Source organism: Sus scrofa, chromosome 13 (genome assembly GCF_000003025.6).
Source record: "Sus scrofa isolate TJ Tabasco breed Duroc chromosome 13, Sscrofa11.1, whole genome shotgun sequence".
NCBI classification, from domain to species: Eukaryota; Metazoa; Chordata; class Mammalia; order Artiodactyla; family Suidae; genus Sus; species Sus scrofa.
In genome coordinates this window covers 92,998,443-93,009,591 of record NC_010455.5, presented here as the reverse complement: position 1 = coordinate 93,009,591, position 11,149 = coordinate 92,998,443, and positions in this window count along the sequence as shown.

The following is an 11,149-nucleotide window of genomic DNA, read 5'->3' as shown; positions in this document are numbered from 1 at the left end:
AATTCTTCCCACTTTATTCTTCTTTTTCATAATTCTCTTAAATATTCTATTTGCTTTGTTTTTCCATGTAAGTTTTGTCTATATCTACAAAAGTCTTGCTGACATTTCATTAGAAGTTGTGTTAAACCTATATATCACTTTAAAAAGTCTTCCAATTCATTTGCATTCTGTCTCGTTATTTATTTAGCTCATTTCTTAGATAAACATTGTATAGTTTTAAGCATACAAGTCCTGTACATATTTTGATAGACTTTATTTCATTCTTTTTTTATTCTTTTTTAGGGCTGCACCTGTGGCACATGGAAACTCGCAGGCTAGGTGTCAAATTGGGACTGCAGATGCCAGCCTATGCCACAGCCACAGCAACGAAGGATCCGAAACACATTTTTGACCTACACTATAGTCTATAGCATCGCCAGATTCCCAACCCACTGCCCAAGGCCAGGAGTTGAACCCACATGGATTCTAGTCAGGCTCAATACCGGTGAGCCACAATGGGAACTCCCTTCATTTCTTTCTTGAACTACTAAAAATGGTACTGTATTTTTAATTTCAGCATCTATGTGTTCATTGTTAGTAAACAGAAATACAGTTGGAGTTCCCTGGTGGCCTCGAGTTTAAGGATCTGTCATCACTGCACAGCTTGGTCTCTGCTTTGGTGTGCTTTTGATGCCTGTGCAGGAACATCTGCATGCCCTGAGCATGGACAAAAAAGAAAGGAAAGGAAAGGAGAGGAGAGGGGAGGGGAGGGGAGGAGAGGAAAAAAGAAAAGAAAAGAAAAAAAAATTGATATTTGTATGTTTATGTTATGTCCTGTGACCTTGCTGAATTCACTTAGTAGTTCCTGGACTTTTATTTTGGTGATTTCTTGGGCTTTTCTACGTGGGCAATCATGTCATCTGTAAATAAGGAAGCAGTTTTATTACTTCCTTTCCAATCTTTATGTCTTTTATTTGCTTTTCTCACCTTATTACATTGACTAGAACTTCTAGTCCTATGTTGAATAAGAGTGGTAAAAGCAGAAGTTTTTCTTTGCTACAATTTTTGGGGAAAATCATTCAATCATCAATCACCATTAAGTATAATGTCAGATGTAGTTTTTTTCCCCCTTGTTTATATTGTTTTGTTTTGTTTTTAATAGGTGCTCTTTATCAGGCTGAAGAAATTCCCCCTTTTCCTATTTCTCTGAGTTTTTATCATGAATAATTGTCAAATGTTTTTTTATTTATCAATGATATGACCATGTGACATTTTTGTTTTAGCCTGTTAATATAATGCTTATATAGATGGATTTTTAAATATTAAATCAACCTTGTATCACAGGTTCCTCTTCGTCATAATAATTCTTTTTATATATTTTTGTATTCTATTTTCTAATATTTTGTTAATTTTTGTGACTATTCATCAGGGATATTAGTCTATAGTTTAATGTTTTATTTTTATTTTTTGGTGCTCCTTCTCTAGTTTTGGCACCAGGATAATACTAGTATCAAATCGTAAACTACTTAGTGCTCTCTCTTCTCTTTTCTGGGAGAAATTGTGTAAAATTGGTGTAAATTTTCTTTAAATATTTGGTTGAATTCTCCAATGAAACCTACTATGCCTGGAGATTTCTTTGTGTGTGGGGGGGTATTATAAGTTACAAATTCACTTTCATTAATAGTTTCAGGACTACTCAAATTATTTCATATTGGGAGAATTGTGATAAATTTGTATTTTGGGAGGAATTTAAGATGTCAATTTTTTTTTTCCTTTTTAGCTTTTCTTACACTAAATTCTTGAGATGGGAGCTTAGATTATTGACTTGAAGATTTTCTCCTTTTCTAATTAAGATTTTAAGGCTATCAATTCTCCTCCTCATTTATGGTTATTTTTACTGTTAAAAACTGTATCTTTCATTAAAATTATTTTTTGGTATGTAGAAATACAGTTGATTTTCCTTTTTTTGTTTTTGCATACTCTTAACAGACATAATTCCCACTAGATGTGTATAAGAATTTCAGGAGTTCCCGTCGTGGCACAGTGGTTAACGAATCCAACTAGGAACCATGAGATTGCGGGTTGGATCCCTGGCCTTGCTCAATGGGTTAAGGATACGGCGTTGCCCTGAGCTGTGGTGTAGGTCGCAGACACCGCTCGGATCCTGCGTTGCTCTGGCCCTGGCGTAGGCTGGCAGCTACAGCTCCGATTCGACCCCTAGCCTGGGAACCTCCATATGCCGTTTGTAATGTCGTCTTTTTCTTTTCTTTTTTTTCCTTTTGTTTTTCTTTCTTTCCTCTTTTTTTTATTTTAGCCATTCTAATGGGTATTTAGTGGTATCTCATTGTGGATTTTTTGGTTTGTTTTTAATTTTTTAAATGAAGAATTCTTTAAATTCTGTAGTTTTTTTACAATTTTCAAAAGTTTCACACAGATGATTTCATATAATTTCATAACATTTTTTTCCCCCATCTACCTCTGTGTTACCTCCTCCTACTCCCTTTTCCCCACTGGTAACCATTAGTTTGTTCTTTATATCTGTGTCTACTTCTTTTTTGATTTATTCAGTCGCTTCTTGTATTTTTTATATTGCACATATAAGTGATATTGTACAGTATTTGTCTTTCTCTATCTGATTTATTTCACTTAGCATAATGCCCTCAAAGTTCTATTTATGGATTATTTATGTGTATTTTTATGTTTCCAAGTGCTCGGATATTTTCCTGTTATCTTTTCTGATTTCTGGTTTTTGTCCATTGTGGTAAGAGAACATGTTTTTTTGGTGATTTTTTTTTGTTTGTTTTTGTTTTTTTGGCCATTCTAGCATCATGTAGAAGTTCCCAGGCCAGGGATCTCACCTGTGCCACAGCAGCAACCCTAGCCACTGCAGTGACAATAACAGATCCATAACCTGCTCTCTTACAAGGGAACTCCAGAAAACATGTTTTATATAATGTCAGCTCCTTTAAATATTTTGAGAATGTTTCTATGGCCCAAGATGTGAGCACTTGAAAAGTGTATATGTTCTGTTGAGTATTCTAATATGTCATTTGGATTCTCTTGGTTGATCATATTGTTGAGTTTATATCCTTGCTGATACTTGGCCTGGTAGTTTTATAAGTTGTTGAAAGAGGAATATTGACATCTCCAACCATATTTTTTGAATTTGTCTATTTCTCCTTTCTGTTTTATCAAGTTTTGCTCCACATCTTTTGCAACTTTCTTTTTTCTTTTTTTTTTTTTGTCTATATATATTTAAGATTGCTATGTGTTATTGGTGGACTTTATCATTATAAAATATCCCTTTCTGTCTTTGTTAATTTTCTTTGCTCCGAAGTATAATTTATTTGCAATTAATATAGCTACTCCTGTATTTATCTAGTGTTTTTATGCTATACCTTCAATCTTTTACCTTTAATCTGCCAGTATTGTTATTTTTGAAGTGAATTTCTTATAAACAGAATAAATTTCTGTTATGCTTTAAAGTCCAGTCTGACAATCTATGCATGTTATTTGGTGTATTTAGACCCATTTACATTTAATGTAATTATTAATATGTTAGGGTTTAAATAATTTTATTGTTTTTCTATTTATTCTGTTTTTTAATCCTTTCTCTGCTTTCTTTTTTCTGCCTTTCTGTGGATTACATTTTTTTCAACTTGCATTTTGTTTTATCTATGTTGTTTTGTATATATTGTCTGTAAAACTCCTTTTTAGTTGTAGCTCTAGCTATTATATTATATGGACCTAATTTTTCCCATTTACTGTTGTCATTATTTTACCAATTCAAGTGTAGAAATCTTACCTCTCCTTTATGTATCTGTGCCCTCCCTCATTTATAATTATCTTAAATATTTTCTCTACATGCATTTAGAACCAAATCAAGTAATATACTTTTGCTTCAATCATCAAGCAATTTAGAAAACTGGAAGGGAGGGAAATCTGTTCTCTTCACTCATATTTTTGCTTACTATGTCCTTACTTTTCTTCTTATCTTTCATTCTTTCTTTCTCTCTCTTTCTTTCCCTCTTTCTTTCTTTGTTGTTGTTCCAAGATGAATTCTTTTTATATTTTCCTGAGAAGCAAGAAAAATCATGAATAGAAATAGCTTTGCAACATATCTAAGGAGATGGCCTGGCAGAACTCACAAGATGCCCCATGCCAGCCTCATGACCCAGAAGTAAGATGCTCTTCCAAGAAGGGCATAGTATCTGTTCAGAGAGCCAGAAATAAAGGACTCATGTGATTGGAAAGAAGAGGTGACTAAGCAGTGCACTGCACAGATACAAACCACCTCATGAGTGCCAGGGTTGAGAGATGACGGTATGGACCAGATGCCCTCCTTTCAACAACTAAACTTACTTATGGATTTAAGTCATAACTTCAAAGAGAAGGGCAGGAGAACTGAACAAATCGAAGTTGAATTTCTGCCAGATTAGCAGAAGAGAGGCTCATAAAAATTATGTAGAAATATAGAAAAATAAATGGAGTGGTATTTCTTGCACAGGGGCCTTGTAGTCTTCCACTCTCTTTTCATCTTAGTTTTGCTACTCGTCTGCTTCCCTTTCCAACATCCTAGTTCCATCAGATTCTCTACCATTTTTCCTGATTCTCCAGATTGAACCTCAGTCATTTTTGACTTTTTTCTTCCCCATTTTGTTCTTACACCATTATTTCTTCCTATAAAATATTTTGTTTAATTTGTCACCATACCATTGTCTGAATGTCTTACTTAGAGCAACAATGTATCTGCTCCCCTTGCTGAGTTCCCTATAATGTCATTCCCTCGATTCAAAACTTAACATGACTTTCTATTGCCTTTTGTAATGAATACAAATGTCTTTGCTTATTCCATCACAGTGTGTTTTATTCTGCCTACTTAACCTTAATTTCATCCACTGAGCCATAGTTATCTATTTTCTCCCCTTCTTCCTAAGTTCATCATCTTTACAAACTGCTGCCTTCATTCTTTGTTCCATTACACCCAAATAAAAGGCAAACCTGATCCAGCATTGCTGTGAGCTGTGGTGTAGGTTGCAGACGTGGCTGGGATCCTGCGTTGCTGTGGCTCTGGCATAGGTCGGTGGCTACAGCTCTGATTAGACCCCTAGCCTGGGAACCTCCATATGCCATGGGAGTGGCTCAAGAAAAGGCAAAAAGACCAAAAAAAAAAAAAAAAAAAAAAAAAAAAAGCAAATCTGGAATACTTGCCCTTATTCCTCCTGAATATTAAATTCTGCTCCACTTTTATATCTAACTTTATACCAATTTCCTTCATGAATATACTTTCTCAAGTAGTCTACTTCAACTGAAATTCTTTTCTTTGTGAGATTATTTTATACTCACAGCTCCTTGATACAATTTTCCTCTTAACTATTCTTCATGTGAGTTTGTTTTTTTTTTTTTTTTTTTTTTTGGTGCCAATTTAAGTGCCTTCTACATGCCTGGCATTGTTTTGGAGGCAGGGGTTACAATAATAGAAATATTTAGCCATGATTAGGCACTATATTTAACCAATCCAAATGGGCATCTGTCCAGTCATCCAGTTTTCAGTACCCATGTATATAACTTAATATCACCCCTGGTTGAAGATACAATACATATATATTAATCAATCCCACTCCCAACCTATACCTCTGCCCTGACTACACCTACCTAAAAACAAACAAACAGAAATAAAAAAAAAAATAACTATGAATGGATAACACTGCATTGGCAGTCTGGCCCATTTGTGGTCTGTCTTAGCCTGTTTAGGTTATTATTGCTATGTAATATCATTGCCACCTCAAAACTCATGAATAACCACAATTTTCTTTTCCTAATAGATTTTGTGTGTTAGCTTTTCATGCATGTCTCAGCAAAGATGGTTCGTCTTTGCTCCATGATGTCGGAGGCCCCAGCTAAGAAGAGCTAAGCAGCTAGAAGGACTAGAATGGCTGGGTGTTTGGATCAGTCTTCTTCATGCATATGTCTGGTGCCTGAGCTACTATGATTTGAATAGCTAGAGGCTCTTGGGTTCTCATCCTCTCTCTCTCTCTCTCTCTCTCTCACTCTCACTAACACACACACACACACACACACACACACACACACACACACACACACCCCTCTGCCTCTCTTTTCAGGGTTTTTCCAAGTAACCGCTCCCTGTAGCCTCTCCAGCATGTCTCCCCAAGGTAGTCAACTTCTTATACCATAACTCAGAGCTCCAAGAGAGAAAGTTCCAACCAACAAGGCAGAAGCTATGTAGTTTTTTGTGACTTAGTTGTGGAAGTCACATTGCATCACTTATGCCATATTCTGTTGGTCAAAAACAGTCACAGACCCTCTCAATTTCAAGGGGAGAGGCCATAGATCCAAATTTTCAGTGGAAAGAAATGCCAAGGAACTTATAGCCATGTTTTAAAACCACCACAAATCTCTCAATCACTGTCTAAAGCCAATCTATTTACCTCTTCTTTTATTCCATCCATCTAAGGACAATGTCTAGACTATGAAGAAAGTTACTGCCAAAGTTCCTATTGAAATATCAGTTATTTCCACCTTGGAATCTTTCTACAACTTGCCTCTTTTATCCTCATGATTTAACATCATCTGCTGGGTAATGTTTGCTTGTCACCAAGTTCTTCTTTTCCATCCAGTTCATTCCCCTCTCCCCCCACTTCTACTCTCTCTTGACCACACTTCCTACTCTTTTTTTTTTGCTATGTGTTCTGGAGACACAAGTCTTTCCAAATGAAATTTCTATATCCTCAACCTTCTTTTACCAAAAGCTGCTGACAACTTCCCATGAAAATATTTTGCTCATGCTTTTTCCCCATAGAAGCCATTTCTTCTCCTTCAGTACCCTAGCCCACCAGAAAAGAGATAGGCATCCTCTCAGACCCCCACTGCTTCTTAACATTATTCTCTCTCTGCCATGTAAATCTCTCTTTTGAGAATAAGAGAATAATGCCCACTAATTCTTGCTAGCTGCCCTCTTACTCAGTGCTTTCAACCACCAACTTTCTTTCTTTTTTTTTTTTTTCCGTCTTTTTGGGGCTGCACTTGCGGCACATGGAGGTTCCCAGGCTCGGGGTCTAATCAGAGCTACAGCTGCTGGCCACAGTCACAGGCACAGCAACGCCAGATCCGAGCCATGTCTTCGACCTACACCACAGCTCATGGCAACGCTGGATCCTTAACCCACCGCATGAGGCCAGGGATCGAACCTACAACCTCATGGTTCCTAGTCGGATTCCTTTCTGCAGCACCAAGATGGAAACTCCCTCAACCACCAACTTTTAAATCAGTTCCCTCCACAAGTCTTAAACTCTTCCTGTCTCTCAGTGCCCCATCCAATGTCCTAGCCTTGCAATTATGGCTCTCCTCTACTCTGACAGCCTTTACTGCCCTTAGGCTTCAGTAACCACAGCCACTCCTTCCTCTTTGTCCTGCTGATGTCATCCATCTATCCTAGTTTCCCCCAGGACCTTGTTTCCTCTGGCATTATCAGTCTCTCTATACCTTTTTCTATCTCTAATCTCTGTCTTCTCAAACTACTAACCTCTTTTCCTCAATATCATCAGCAAAACACTTTTTGGATGATTAGTAATCATTGCTATTTTTATGGTTTGAAAGTGCTCTCAATTAAACACCAATGCTTTCTAACTTCTAAATCCAACAGACTCTTTATGGCCCTTGCTGTAACATGGGACAAAGATTTAGCTCCTTACAGAAACTCTCTTCCCAGACTGATTTCTCTAAGGAGCTATGTGGGATCTTCTACTACTTCAGTTATTCCTGCTCAGCATCCTTCTCTGTCCTACTCACCAATGTTGGTGTTATTTTATGGTTTGTCCACCATCTCCTGCCCCCTTTGCTGTCTACACATGCTCTCTGGGCGATTACACCTTCTTCCTTGGTTACAGCTATCATTTTCACATGGACAATTCCCAAACCTCTGTCTCTCACTACAACACTGGAATGCCCTTGATAATGACATATTGTACCTTTCCAGCTAGATGTCTTTTAAGTATCTCCCACTTAGCAAGCATTGCAATCTTCTCTACCACCACCCTTCTCCTGCACCACCACTGGGAGACATTACTCAAACATAATTTGCAAGTAAAGAAATAATAATGGTGGTGACTGATTCTAAAAGAAAATAAGTAAATTGAAAATTTCAGTCTACATGCTGCTAAGCTGTTGCAGGCAAGCAGAATTTCTTCAAGTACAGGATGGATGCTGATTGTCATGACCAGTATCTCTAGGGATAAGCAATTCTTTTAGCCCCTCTATCTTACTGAAAATGCCTTTCAAGAATGCCTCTCTTCGTTCTTATTTTAAGCTCTGCAGGCAACTTTCTGATACATAATTAGATTAATCAAAAAGGCAGATGTCTGTTATTGTGACTGGGATATAGCTGCTGTATACTCATAAAGTGACATTCTAGTTGGTAAATGATTCTCTTGCCAGTTTGCTTGGTGTGAGTCAGTGTTCCAGAGTTGGTGAACTCTATGTGAACTGTTGAGATCAAGTTTCTGAATCTGCAAAACTGAAGACCAGATTCTGGACTGTGTGACTGAAAATAGACCATGAACCTGAAGGTGAGGCCTAGCCAAGGAGGTTAGCAGACCGTTCTTGTGAATATATTTTAGCTGTGCATATTTGGCCTTATACATTTTTGTCTCACATAATAAATGTCACAGAATGCATCAAAAAGTTGAATTCTTGCTTATTATTTGACCTTAGATATTTACTGGAATGTCCAAAAGACCAATTTTAAATGCACTCAATCCCACAATGTGAATTTCTAGGAGACCCACTGTCAATTTATAGGCGAACCACAAAGCCCCCATGGCATGAAAGAAAACAGAAATTTTAATATTAATAGAAATATTATTTGTATTAACAAAAGCAGAAATAATAACAACAAAATGGCACGTGGAGTGGCAAAACCTTAGTAGACTCAAGAATCGTATACCTACCATTTATTGTGTGTTTATCACATGGTAGATGCTTTGCATATTTTATTTTATGTAATTCTCCCAACATCCTATGAGCTGCAAATTATTATGCCCATTTATAGATGAGAAAATGACAACAAGAGGGTTTAAGTAAGTTGTCCAGGGTACAGAAGTAGTAAATGGCAGAGGTAGATTCAAACTTAAGGCATTGTGACTGCGAAGCCAATGCTGTTACACATAGTAGACATCTGCTGTTTTGCTGTTAAATGTTCAAACCAGAGTGAATAGTATGAAGAGTTAAGCTGTCCAAGTTTAGATACATCTGCTTTTCAGTTATACTATCTTTAACTGCGAATAACCATCTTTTAGATTTAATCATTTCTTTGGGAATTCCAAGTAAAATCTTCAGAATAAAATAACATTTGAAAAAAGGAGACTGCATGTAAAAAAGGTAACTAAGATTCTTTCAATTTATTTAAAAAATAATTTTGACAAACAATCTTTCATGCCGTATTCTAAAACTCCACACCACCTTTTGTTGAGCAATGTCATTTTTTAACTTTTTGGATCAGGAGATCCTCAGTAAGAAATCAAATGTTCACTGCAACCCAGGACACAAGTACGTGTGAATATATGTGTTGTAAGTGAGAGAGAGAGAGAGAGAGAGAGAGTGTGTGTGTGTGTGTGTGTGTGTGTTTGTCTGAAGTTAAAAATCACAAAGCCTTACTCACTGACATATGAACTCTAATCTATTCTGTTTCATGATGTGAAAGCATGTCTATCATAACCCAATAAGTCAAGATCTGCAGCTAAAGAGCCCTGGATGAAGGAAAATATGTTTTTAGGAATGAGAACCCTCAGTTCTTTGCTAGTTCCAACTTTGAGCATGAAAACTTTACTCTCATGAGCAAACCGAGGTGATGGAATTGAATCCTCTGCAAGGCCTCTTTCTCTTTTAATTTAGCATCTAGGGGTTTCTACCTTCCACACAGGTGACCTCACCTCATTTGGTAAGCAGGAAAGGCAGTGCATTTTCTCCTCTATGTGCCATACTGGCTGCCCCCACATGCCTCCCAGCCCCCCACCCCTCATCCACGTCCACTTCCAAGGGGCTGCAGTACTGTCAGCTGCTCAGCCCAAGGGCCTGACTCCATCCACAGCTGTTGTTTGGATCATTGGTCCCAGAAAACATGCTGGCTGGGGATGTAAGTCCCCAGAGTCCACCCCAAAGCAATATAACCTTGCAGGGTTAAAGTAAGTAAGCACAGTATTAATATTAACATGGATTTCTAGTGACATATGTTGTCTTTAATGGCCCATCCATCAGCCTGCTAAACCGTAACAGATCTACTTTGAATTTAGGACATGGTTTTACATTTGGAAGTGGAAACTCTGACCATGTTTGGGGGCAAAATTCTAAACGTCATGCAAAGAAAATATAAAGTTTCCTGTTCATTAAAGTAAAAGAATTTAAACACAGTATATTGAGGAGAGAGAACTTTCTCTGACTATAATCTCAAAGTGATTTTGAAAATCACAAGGTGCTCAAAGCTTCGCGGTGAGTTCTTCATAAATCAGAATGACAATCATATGTATAATTTCTGTGTATGCAGTAAACAAACATACATGCAGACACAACACATATATAGTTGCAAAACTGTTCCAAAGCTGATGTGAATGAGAATTCCTGAGAGGTGTAGTCTGAATAGTGTAGCCAACTCAGGAATTAAAACTGAGTGACAGGGAGTTCCTGTCGTGGCGCAGTGGTTAACGAATCCGACTAGGAACCATGAGGTTGTGGGTTCGATCCCTGCCCTTGCTCAGTGGGTTAACGATCTGGCGTTGCCATGAGCTGTGGTGTAGGTTGCAGACGTGGCTCTGATCCCACGTTGCTGTGGCTCTGGCATAGGCCGGGGGCTACAGCTCCGATTAGACCCCTAGCCTGGGAGCCTCCATATGCTGTGGCAGCGGCCCAAAGAAATAGCAAAAAGACACACACACACACATACACACACACACACACAAAAAAAACTGAGTGACAATATCTTAGGGCCTGCCAGTGATTTGCATTTTTCTATCCACAGGATTCTATGACAGAGTAGTTGTCCCAGCAGACAACCAAAAAACCCTATGTGAGACCACTGTGCACTTACTTTCTTCACTGAGGAGAAAAAGTAATGCTTTAAGCATGTGTCCATTCCATACAGCTTCTCACCACACAG